General features: G+C 44.6%; 1 pseudogene; it reads right to left on the bottom strand.

Annotated features, from left to right (window-relative positions):
• Nucleotides 1-467: 467 nt before the first annotated feature.
• On the bottom strand, nt 468-12,495 carry LOC131423988 (large ribosomal subunit protein uL3-like; annotated as a pseudogene).
• Nucleotides 12,496-12,582: the final 87 nt, after the last annotated feature.

The raw sequence follows: 12,582 nt of genomic DNA, 5'->3' as shown, positions 1-12,582 counted from the left end.
CTTGTTCATGTTGTGGCAGGCCTGGGAGGTCCGGGGCAGGCACTCTGCTTCAGGTCGCAGAGCTGGCGAGGAGGTGTGTTCATTTAAAGCACTGTCTATCCAAGGCCCCCGCTGCCCTGGTCTCTTACAGAAAAGCGTGTGGCCTTGCTCCTGCGTTGGGGTTTTCACAGGCACTCCTCTTTGGTCCGGAGACCTGAACTCTCACCTGGACATTCATGCCGTAACCCTCGCTGCAGCCCCGCTGCCCACCGCCTCACCCACACTCACCCACAGTGGGGCACCTAACAAACTGCTGAGTTCCTGGCATCCAGTGTGTGGGCCTCCATGTCCTCCTCCCCTGCCCATCAATGGGCTCCTTGCTCCCCACCTCCCAGAGGGCCTCAGCACACAACTAAGTTGCCAAAGCTCTCTCTTCCCCTCACTCCCTCCACCCAAGCCCTCGAGAGACCTGCCCACACCCCTCTCTGCACTTTTCATGGCTTCCCACAAAGAGCTTCCCTGGCCCTGCCATCCTCCACCACCTCAGCTCTCTCTGTTCCTTCTGGTCCACAAGACTTGCGCGGATTCCTCCGACATACCCAACTTGATCCGGCCCAGGACTTTTGCTCTTGCTGTCCCTCTCATTATGGGCTACCTCCTTTCTATCCGAGTCTCAGCCCCAGCAGCCTCCCCATGCCTTAATTTCTTCTTGGCTCTCATATTTTTATAAAATTATCCTGTTTCTTTTTTAATTAATTTTTTTTTCACTGAAAAAGTTTTTATTGGGTGCAGCCATCTGCCCATGCTCCAGACTCAAGCACCTTCTTCCTTGGTGATCCAGTCTTTCTGAAGTGGTCCAATGAGTGTTTTCTTCTCCTCCATAGTCTGGAGGCAGCCATTGCCAAACTTGGTTGTGGTGTCATGAACCCTGGCCGACCTTCTCCAGAGCGCTGTTCAGTCTGTACCAGCAAGAACTTGTGGAAGGTGAGCACTGGCTTCTTGGACCCACCAACCTTTCAGCATGACGAAGTCACTGGTCACTTCACCATAGTGGACAAAGCCACCCAAAGGGCTGATGCTCTTGTCATTTAGACAGGTTAATCAGTGGAAGCATTATTTTTGATTAGTTTGTCATCCTTCGTGAGGTAGCCATGACTAATCTTGTAGATCTTCTTGTTGATCTCAGTGTGGTGATGGTAGCCCAGGTCACAGAGAAGACCACATAGGCAGGATGCCAAGCTCCAATACAGGCAACCTTGCACAGCTCTTGGTGGGTCTTGCCGGGCAGCTTCTTGGTATGCCAGTGACTGGTGACTCCTTTGTAGCCTTTGCCCTTGGTCACACTGATGACATCCATCATGTCATCCTGCCCAAACACCTGGTTCACCAGGATCTGCTGCTCCAGCCTCTCCTGGCCCAGTTCAGTTTCTCAGCCAAGGTGCCTCCATTCACCTGGATCTCCATCAGGCGGGCTTTCTTCTGGTGCAAGGGAAGCAGCCACATCTGGGTGTAGGTGATAATCCGGATGACCTGGCAGTATTTCTTCATGCTGAAGTCCTTCTCCAATTGCTTCTTGCCCATTACATCCTGCCACTTCTTGCAGTATTTGGCAAAGGCCTTCTTCTTAGATTTATGCCAGTTCTTATAGAAGCACCTTTTGCACTCATTACTGATACGCTCAGCAAAGATGGTCTTAAAGGACTGGAGGCCTGGTAGGGTTTCCACGTAGCTCACAATGCCTATAACCACCCTGGGTGGTGTCTCCACTATGATTACAACCTCCACAACCTCCTTCTTGTTCCCCTTGGATCCTGGCTTATCAACTTCCCACTTGATATAGGTTATGCCAGCCTTGTATCCCCAAAAGGCTGTAAGATGGGTCATCTTCAGGGAAGCTCTTCATCTTCCCGTGATGCCTGCTGCTGTGCTTCCTAGCTAGAAGCCCAGGGATCCAGGTCTGGGAGTGGAGAACTACTTGTGAGACAGCACACTACCAAGTCCCGCCAGTAGAACTCTTATTTGATTAATTTTTGAAGGCACAACATACGTACGGGGAAGTCTACAGATCCTGTTTATAGATGAACTGTCCTATGTACACACCTGAGCAAGCTCCATGCCAGAGAGTGCACTCCTCGTACACCAGACAGGGTCCTCCCCATTCAGTAACTCCCAAAGCTCTGGTCCGCCTGCTATCCCCTGGATGAACTGGACAAGTCCTGTGTGTGGACCGGTCACATGGTGTGAACTGCTGTCTGGCTTCTTTGGCTCAACATTACCTGCAAGACTCATCATCGCTGAACACTATTCAGCTGTACGACTGTGCCATGGTTTACCCATTCTCTTACCCCTTCATCCACATTTTGTTGGGTTGTCTCCAGATTGAAAGTTTTATGAATATGGCTTCCATGAACATTTTATCCAAGTAAAAATGTTCTACCACTTATCAGCTATTAATTCTCTAATTCTCCATTTTGTTTCTATGTTCTCCAGAAATTCATTGGGAATTTTTTTCTTGTAGTGTCTTTTGTGGACCTGGGCCATTAGATCTCTTGGTTACATATCTGGAGTGAGAACCCCTGGGTCCCAGGGCAGGGACATCCTTGCTTCTGTGGACAGTGCTGAGTAGCTTCCCCAAGTATCCTGGCTTATATTTTCCCAGCAGGAGGGGGCTGGTTGCTCCAAGCTCAGCACCACCTGTCTTTGTCAGTAGGTAGTTACATGCTGGTGCCTCACTGTGCTTTTAATTTGCCTTTGTAGTACTCAAGGACAGCTCCCTATTTACAGGAATAGCCTCTTTTGTGAGGGGTCTGCTTTGTGTGTGTGGGGGGGAGTATTTATTAGAGTGATCCTTTACATTTTATTTCTGGGGGATTTTTGTATATTCCAAATAAAAACACTTGGTCTGACACACCTAATGATACTTTAAGGTGAAGTGTTTAATAGCATGTTTTTTGTCTGCCTCTGCCATGTGACTGTGCTTCGGGACAGTGGAGGCTGTTTTGTTCCCCAGTGCCTCCCAGGACCTAGCACTGCCTGCAGCAGGAACTTAGTACTTGAATCCAATCAGCCTGGGCTTCTGGGGTGGACATAACACCTGTCCATCTGGCCCCATTCTCATCTATCCACACCACAGCAGGACCTCATGACCCCATGACCCCAGTACTCTGCTGCCTTTCTGACTTCCTGTTAGGATCTGCCAGCAGGAGACACTGGCAGGAGATGGAAGGAAGACTCTTTCTACTCAGGTTTCTGACCTTTGGTGACAAATGTCAGGTGGCTAGCAATAAATTAATCATGGAGTACCAAGTTAGTAAGATTTTTCTAGTTTGTATTATTAGAAACCTGGAAAATGTGTGAGAATGAGTTCTGAGGTGTTAGACTAAACGGGCAGGGTGTGAATATGACCCTAGTTGGGCCACGCATGTTGACAGTTTGCTTACTGGAGATCCTTAATCCAGTGTCCTCAGGAGCTCTGACAGTTTGGCTGACTCATTAGTAGCCTAGGTGTCATGAGACAGAGAAGCCTAAGTTAAGAGGTGAGAAGCCAAAAGCGTAGGAAGAAAGGAATGCTGGGGTGCATTTCTCTTAGGAGGTGATGCCCACATTCACCAAAGTACTCTTCACAGAGGCACTGGGAGATGCATTGAGAAGGAGATCAAAATCCTCCAAGGCCAGGAGATGACTGGATCAGTGATCCTATTGCAGCAGAGGCCAAGCAGCAACACTGACCTTCCAGAAGCGAGATGGATGCAACACTGCACAGTTGGATGAGGATGTTTGACCCTCAGGAATGAAATGGGAGCCTACTAATGCACTACTACTTGATAAACAAAAATGGACACAAGCACAGAGCCTCTCCTCCAATTCACAGGCCAGGACTCTCTTGACAGAAAGGGAAGCAGCTTATGGTTTAGATGGCCACAGTGTAAATAGCAAGTCTCTTCCAAACATTCCCTGAAGGTGTTGGCAGCCAGAGGCTAAGACAGCTATGCCCTGCAGGAAGAGAATATACTCACCTTTCAGGGGTCATCAGACACAGGCTCTGTGCAGACACTCTGCCCTGGATAGTCTGAATGCCACTGTGTTCACCAAAGTGCAAGCTCATAGGTAGTTTTTCCCCCCTGAACCCATCCCAATGCATGAGAGGTAAGGAGAGGAGGTTGTCCAGGGGCAAGAGTGGGCAGCAGAGAACCCATCCTGGTCCTGATGGCAGGACCAGGCATGAGCCAGTCTCCAAGCTCCTGGTTCATGCTCCATTAGTGCATCAGACTTCACCTATTAAGCACAAACTACAAACATAAATTTAGAATTTCAAGAAGTTAAAGCATTAACTCATGGTACATAGCATGTGCCAAGGACCTGGGTTCAACCCTCAATATTAAAAAAAATTCCAGACAGTGAGTTCAGTATTCAGTATCTCAAATGATTATCATAGCCATACTAAATGGAAGTAACTCTCAGCCTAAGACAAAAATCTAAATTACAGATTGTTACAACAAATAACCTTGTACATATGTATTTTTGTAATGTTTTTCTTTAAACAAATACAGTCATGAGGCACAACAGGGACACCCTCTGAGAAACACATTGTTAGGCAATGTTGTCATTGTGAAGACATCATAGAGCATCCTTACACAAACTAGGACAGCAGTGACATCCCTAGGCAGTAATAACCTATGGGACCACTTAAGTATGAGGTCTGGCTTTGACAGAGCATCTTGTGACTGTATCACACTAGAAAGCTTGTCTCTCACAGTGGGTTAGCAACCATAAAACTACTTGGGGGGTATTCTAGGACTGAGTAAATGTGGAAACAGAGCTGACTCCTGCACAACACGGGAGATCAGGGGCACCAACCCTTTTGACATTCCTAAAACTTAACACTAGAGTTGACTGGGAGCCTAACTGATAATATAAAGTTGGTTAACATATTTTACTTTTTTGTTTTTTTGGTACAAGGGATTGAATCCAGGGGTGCTTAACCCACTGAATCCCAGCCCCAGCCCTTTTTTACATTTTATTTAGAGACAGGGTCTCACTGAGGGTTAACACATTTTACGTTACATGTATTACACACAGTAAAAAAATATGCAAGAACTGTGAGGTGTTTTTACTGGATATGGACTTTACTGGAGAGACCAATTTCTCACATGGAGGTGACCAGAGCTGCACAGTTGTTTTTATTTTGGTACCAAGAATTGCTTAACCACTGAATCACATCCCCAGCCCTTTTTATTTTTTGAGACAGGGTCCCACTGAGTTGCTTAGGGCCTCACTAACTTGCTAAGGATGGCTTTGAACTTGCTTGCTGCACAGCATTTTAAGCAGATACTTGCAACAAAATTCACCCCCATAGCTATACACAGTGGCTACGGAAGTATTACTGTAGTATAATACGTACTAGTTAATTTTATACTGTAATGGTTTAACAGTGTATTCAATTTGTTTACATTTTCCTTGACACCCTGAATGTAAGTGCTCAAGTTTTGATAAATTTTCAACTTTTTACAATAGATGTATATGTTTATGGTAGTAAATAATTTTAAAATAAAGTATTATCTACATATATTTTATGCATTCGTGATATGCCTTTTAATTTTTCTATGCTACAGCTTGCATATTTTTTCAAATTGTCACAAATCTCCCAAAGATGAATCCATGTATAAGATGGCCCACACAGTTCAAAACTATGTCATCCCAGAGTCAACTGTACCCTGAAGATAATAAGAGCCAGGTCTCTCACTGTTGGGAAAGAAAATATAAATGAGAGAAGGTCAGAACGTATCCTGTGGTATTGCACTGAAATTGAAATTGGAGGTATCAACAACTCATGGTAGGTATAGATGTTATAGAGATATATGCACATATATGGACAAATCTGAACTTACACATAAAAAACTCCCTGTTTGCAGGGATATTCCTGAATCAGTGACACCCCAGTAGCCGTGAGCATGCCCAGTGCCCAGATTTTAGTTTTTGGATACTCTCCTTACTGAAAAGAACCAGAGCTCCCTGGAGAAATAGCTAAGTCCATATCTGGGAAAAGTAGATGATGAGCCTAAATATCTTATGTCAAAATACAAAACAAAACAAAACAGAATGATGGAGATGTGGTAAGAAGACACAGAAGCAGTTCCATTTGTGCATGAAAAACGGTATCAGATTATAAGAGTATATACATGTTTGTATGAAAAACTCTTCCTTATAGCACAATGTTAATAAGTGCAAAAGAAATGTTGGCAAGCTGGGTAAAGGGGCACATGCCTATAATTCCAGTGCATCAGGAGGCTAAGGCAAGAGAATTTAAGTTCAACACTAGCCTCAGCAATTTGGCGAGACTCTCTTAAAAACAATAACAACAACAACAACAACAACAAAAGCCTGGGGATGTGGCTCAGTGGTTGAACTCCACTGGGTTCAATCCTTGGTACCAAAAAGAAAAAAAAAAGTGTTGGCAGCATCTGAGTAATAACTGGTCAAGCAAAAAGTATCAATAGATGATGGGAAACTAGTGGATACATTATATATATGTGTGTATTTTTAGTTGTAGATGGACACCATACCTTTTATTTTTAATGTGGTGCTGAGGATCAAACCCAGCCCCTCACACAGGGTAGGGAAGTGATCTACCACTCAGTCATAACCCCAGCCCTAGTAGACACATTTTGATGAAGAGAAGGACATTCACATAGTCTCAGTGTTTACCACAAAGAGAAAGAGTGTTACTTTACAAAAGTACTATCACCAACCTCACGTACCTCCTATGATGCATTCACTTGTGGTATTCCTCCAGAATCATCTTGAGAGGAAGTACGAAACAAATCCGATTTGAGGGTGTTCTAACAAATAATTGTCCTGTACTCTTCACAAACGTCAAGGTATGAAAGATAAAGAGACTGAGATACTGCTCCAGATTAAAAGTAAAGACTCTCAAGAAAAATGACAGTTCAGTATGAAAACTGATTGTAAGCTTTTCCTTATCTGACACTAGTGGAACAACTGGTGAAATCTGAATGCAGCCTGGCATTAACAGCATTGCATCACTAATTTCCTCGTTTTGATAACTGTATTGTGGTTATGTAACAGAATGGCCTTGTTTTGAGGAAATATACCCCCGAGTGTAGGGATAAGAAACAGAAGGTATAAAACTTACTTTAGAACTAGTTCATTTAAAACATCGGAGGTTGCTATGGTGCTGCACACCTGTAAACCCAGCAGTCGAGCGCTCATGGTGCCTGGGATGAGCAGTGAGTGCTCAAGTCCCCTCCCCCAGCCTCAGGACCAGCTAGAAATGGAACTTCAGCAGTCATCTTGAGTTTTATTCCTTCTTACATGTACACATGTCCAGCTATATACATGAACCAACCAATTTTCTCCTTTCCTCTTTGTTTTATATATTACACAATCCAGTCTCTGGGATACCAAATGCCCAAGCGGGGCTGAAAGTGAACTAGAAGTGGGCATCGCCTAGACAGGGGTGTAGTGATTGGTGTGCGTGACCAGCAGGCACAGCTTTAGTTCCCCAGTAATTCATCTTTTAGTAACTGCCTTCTCCCACTTTGCTCCCAACACATTCAACACCAGTTTTTCTTTTTAAACATTTCTTTTGATTACCTAGGATGGTGTGTTCCATGTTGGGACCTTGACCTGCTTCAGGCCCCATTTGATGTGACTATTGTCAGAAAATCCAGGTGGGGGACTCTAACCCCGCACAAGCCCACAATGCTTGCATTTCAACATGTCTCCTGCAGTGAAACTGCAAAGGGTTGACTACTAGCCACAATCAAGAAAACATGTGTTGGCAGCCCCCAGACTCACGCTCACTTACTAGCAAGTTGGAGCTGACGGGAACCTCCCAGACCAGACAGTGTGATCCACCTCAGGCTATAGAATCACTTGGGTGTTGATAGGTAATTTCCAGTGTGGTGCTCAACTCTGGGACACAGAGTTCAGGGATTGACTTCTGTTTCAATTTCCTCAAATGCCCTGGGTCAACCCCTTCATTCCACAGACAGCCAAGGAAACCAGCAGCCAGAACAGTACATATGGAGGACTGTTGTGCAGTCTTGTGGGATTCATGCCACAATGCCTCCATAAGAGTGACACTTCTTCATGCTAAGTTGAAGCCATCCAAGGAGGTAGTAACTCCTGTTTAACATGCTCAACCACACCCATGTATGGGCAAAATGGCCTACAAGTGGTGTTTATCAAGCATTTAGGTGCTGAGAACTGTACTATATTATACTCATAAGTTACTGATCACAACTCCCTGATAGTTCTCATTTCACAGACACGGAAACAAATATTGAAAGAAAGCTGCCCGAAAGTAGGTGATGGGACCAACATTCAAATCTGACCTTGGATTGCAAGGCCCCCATTCCCAAACCACTCCCAGGTTAACGCTACAGAGTACTTATCCACCAAATTCCAGATTCTACGTAGAATTGGAAACTACACAACCCAGCTATTACTTGGAATATGCTCTGACTCCCTGGCTCTGCACAAAACAGAAACCAGAGCTGATTCTGAATCCTTCTGCCAGAAAGGCTAAAGTCCTCAGTCCACAGGCTGACTTGGGGTAGCACCTGGATTCTTTTCCTTGATCAACATACATAAACTCACTACTCCATGTTTCCCGTTTTAAAATAGAGAATGGAAGAGATGACTGGGGTAGAGACTGCGAACTACCAACACATCTATTCTTCTCCAATTCTTAGTGACAGAATCCTATGGTGTTTTGGACAGCTAAGCACTCAACCAAACTCCCCAATTTCCCGTCTTTTTTGCAACTAATTATAGTTATGTATTCACATTCTGACTGGTTTAAGACTTCCAACATTGAGAAGAGCTCCCAAACAAGCTCCTTTAAAGATGCTAAGCAGACAAAAGCAATGCTAAGCACCAAAAAGCAATCTCCTTCTTTCTGCCTGCAATATAGTCATGAATGTTGGTGCTCTAGCAGTCACCTTACACCATGAGTGACTTAATAAGATGGTGAAACAGAAAGAACTCGGGTCTCTGAACCATCATATGAGCCTTGGACCAATGACCTCTGATTCCACTTGAGAAATAAACCAACTCAAGTCACTGCAACCTGATGTCTTCTGTTATACACAACCAAGCCAATATTGGCCCACTGAACACTTTCAGGACCACTTATGGTGCTCATATAGAGCATAAAGCATCTGCTGACCATTGACCACTCCTGCATTGGGAGGAAAAACAAAGGGAAAAAAATTTCCTTAAGAAACCTGTCTCGGGCTGGGGTTGTGGATCAGCGGTAGAAACGCTCACCTAGCACATGCGAGGCCCTGGGTTCAATCCTCAGCACCACATAAAAATAAAGAAAATAAAGGTACTGGGTCCAACTACAACTAAAAAGTTAATATTTTTTAAAAAAGAAAAAAAAATCATGTCTCTGCTTCCTAAGTTCAGCTGCATTGAGTCAAGTGTCAAAGCCATTATTAATTCTGTTCCCATGCCGTCACCACTTTATAGCAATGGTGAGGGAGGAGACTACGACAGCTTACTGGCCAGAGCAGTACTGAGGAGGAGCTCCCCTCTCTTCCTTCCCAGCACCCATGCACTGTTTTTCCCACTGAGTGAAGCATAGCTATGGTTGATACTTCAGTTGTAAAACACTCCCACTTCTGGCTGAAATTTTCCTCTTGGAGGCTTTGGGCTCCCAGTCCAGAACTAGCAAAAGCAGAAGCCGTACACGGCCATCATTCTCAGGGAATCTAACATCTGTAAAATGAGCATTGCATATCTGGCTACTCCAGGGTTCCCAGATACCCTAAGGTCCCAGCAAGCACCACAGCTTCCTCTCCAGGAACAGCCTAAACTCAAGCAGGACCAAAGGCATCTTGAGATGGGCCTTGTTGTCAGTCTAATTACCCAGGTGGGATGTGCTCTGTTGTACCTGGTTTAACTTGCAGGCAGCCGCTCTTCTGCCAAAGCTCTATCTCACACCCTGGAAGTACCATGTAGAAATGTTTTTTTCCAAAGATCACTTCTGTTTCATTGATCACATTATTATCTTTATTAAAATGCAGACAGAGGCATTTTGTATAAAGTGGCCAATTCTGTCACCATGCCAATTTTAAAATAGGGTGTAATATACATCCTATATATAAAATAGAGCATGTATGTGCATATATATATATATATATATATATATATATATATATGTAAATAAAATGGATGCCCTAAAGATTATTTAAATTGAGACCAGAATTATCAGATCCATCCTGAAATAAACAAAACCAAACCACTTTGACTTAAATCAATGAAATAAAGTGCTTGATGCAAATGGCTGAGCTCATTTTACTCAATCACCTTCCTTGAAGGGCTGCAATAATCTCTCCCACCCCCACCACTTCCACCAAGGATGATATAAGAGGGTTGTGGCTCCACCCTCCCACCCTGAGAATCTGAATACAGCATCACAGCAGCAATTATGTTGCTCCAGAGCATAGGTTAGAAAAAGGTATTGTACTACTGCTTCCACCTGGTTCTTTGGGGGATGTCCACAAGTTGGTGCCACCTAAAGAAGACAGACTTCCAGACCCACAAGTGGACTGCCTTGGAGAGCCCACCTCATTAATCAAGCCTTTTTTATAAAAACAGTCCCAGCTGACATCTGACCACAACCACAGGAGACCCTGCAAGGAACCACCCAGACGAGTCCTTCCCTAATTCCTCACCACAAAATCACCAACAAAATGAGGTTGTTGTCAGCCAATTTGGAGGCCATTTGCTATGCAGCAATGGTGACTAGAACACCAACTATCTTTGAGGTAAGTCTCTATAATCAAACGAGACATTTTTTTAAATCTCAAGAGTTAAAAAAAAAAAAAAAAAGATAGTGTACAAACAAACGCAGCTGGTCCTCAGTATCTGCAGGTTCTGTACCCTTGGAGCCAGCCACCCTTGACTGGAAATGTAGAGACTGTCTCTGTACTGAGTACATGCAGACCTTTTTCAGATCATTAGTCTCTAAACCACATATGATGTAACAATTTACAGTGCATTTATTCTGTGTTAGGCCTTACCAGCAATCTAGAGAGAATACAAAGTAACCATGAGGATGTGCATACTTTAGGAAGGCAAGGTTCTGTCTGTAGAGTCCTGGAACCCATCAATCCCCTGAGGATACCAAGGGACAATTTTACTTTAAAACTTGGGAAGGGACTAGGGGTGTAGTGTAGTGGCAGAGTGCATGCCTAGCACACACTAGGTCCTGGGTTCCATCCCCAGAAAACCTCCCTCTCCTAGCAAAAACAATAACAAACAACAACAACAAAAGCTGAAGAGTGAAGGGAAAACCCCTGAAGAGTGGTGGCTGCAAGCAAAGGAGAATATGAAGGGTAGAGCTGAGACAGAAACATGCTTGAGAAGATTGGTTTCTTTCCACTGAGTAGGAAAGTCCTCAGACAGAAGCAAATCTCCTGATTAGGCAAATGGAATGTTCCATGACTAAAATTGACTTTTGTTCTGCTCATCTGCCTGCTCCACTTCCAATTTTTTAAAAGCTTATTTTTATTTTTCCTAAATAAGTAGCAGAATCTGCTTTAGAAAATGTGGCCGACTCTGAGGCACAGAGGGTGTGTGTCTGTGGTTTCAGGGCGGAGCAGATCCGCAGGGAGGCAGAAAGGGAGAGTCAGAGGAGGAAAGCCACTGACCAAACTCTCCCATGTTTACCTTGACCTCTACCTTCTCCAGTACAGACCCAGCCAGTGCTCCATAGCCTGGCAGGGAGAACCACCTCCAAGTCTTGGGAAGTCACTGTGGCCTGGAGCTGTTCCATGCTGCCAAGGGGAATGATCTAGTGCAAAACTCAGCCTCCACAAGGAGGGGCACGAGAGGTGCACTCAGAGAGAACCAACCACGTTTTATTTAAGTTCTTTTTTATTTTCCTCCACACTGGCAAAAGTTCCGAGGGAGCTTAAAGTTTTGTAAACATTTTAACTATCCCTCTTCCCCACCCCCCACTTTTGAATTTACAAAGCAAAGGAGAGTAGGAGTTCCAATTTTAACGGATCCCCATCTCCTCATGCTATTTGATCCAAAAACTATATACAAGTTTGTAGCAGTCTCTGTATAGTTATTGTACATGTTTAGGAGGGAGGGAGGCAAGAGAGGAGAGGGAGAATGGTAATCCAAAATAATAGAAATAGAAACCAAATATAATCCTCCAAAACCAAACTGCTCTCAGAGCAACTCCAGCTTTCTCCAGGCGCAGATGACAGAAAGGAAAGGTGCTCCACCTGGCAGCCGCCCCACCACAGCACCTCTCACACAGGCACAGCCGGCACATGGCTCCCTCCAAGGTGCAACTGGCCATTCTGGGTGTTCTGTGGGGTGTGGTGGCAGCAGGAAGAGGGCTTGTTTATAAATAGCGCTGAGTACAGTTCTATTTGAAGTGACAGGGTGCGAGGAGGCCAGCACCAGAAGCCAGAGGAGGCTTCTCCACCCCATTCTCGCCCACCCCTCCATCCCACTGCTTCCTCCTGTGTAGTGGTTTCCATGGATGAAGGTCTTACAGATGGTCAGGTTTCGTATGTTCTCTTTGCAGAAAAGGCAAGCAACTTGCCATCCCAG

The sequence above is a fragment of the Marmota monax genome, unplaced genomic scaffold, assembly GCF_021218885.2.
Source record: "Marmota monax isolate L192 unplaced genomic scaffold, Marmota_monax_Labrador192_F-V1.1 WCK01_AAM20220418_F8-fsc00041, whole genome shotgun sequence".
In the NCBI taxonomy this organism is placed as follows: Eukaryota; Metazoa; Chordata; class Mammalia; order Rodentia; family Sciuridae; genus Marmota; species Marmota monax.
Note: the sequence above shows the minus strand (reverse complement) of the source record. Positions and strands in the feature narration are given on the sequence as shown.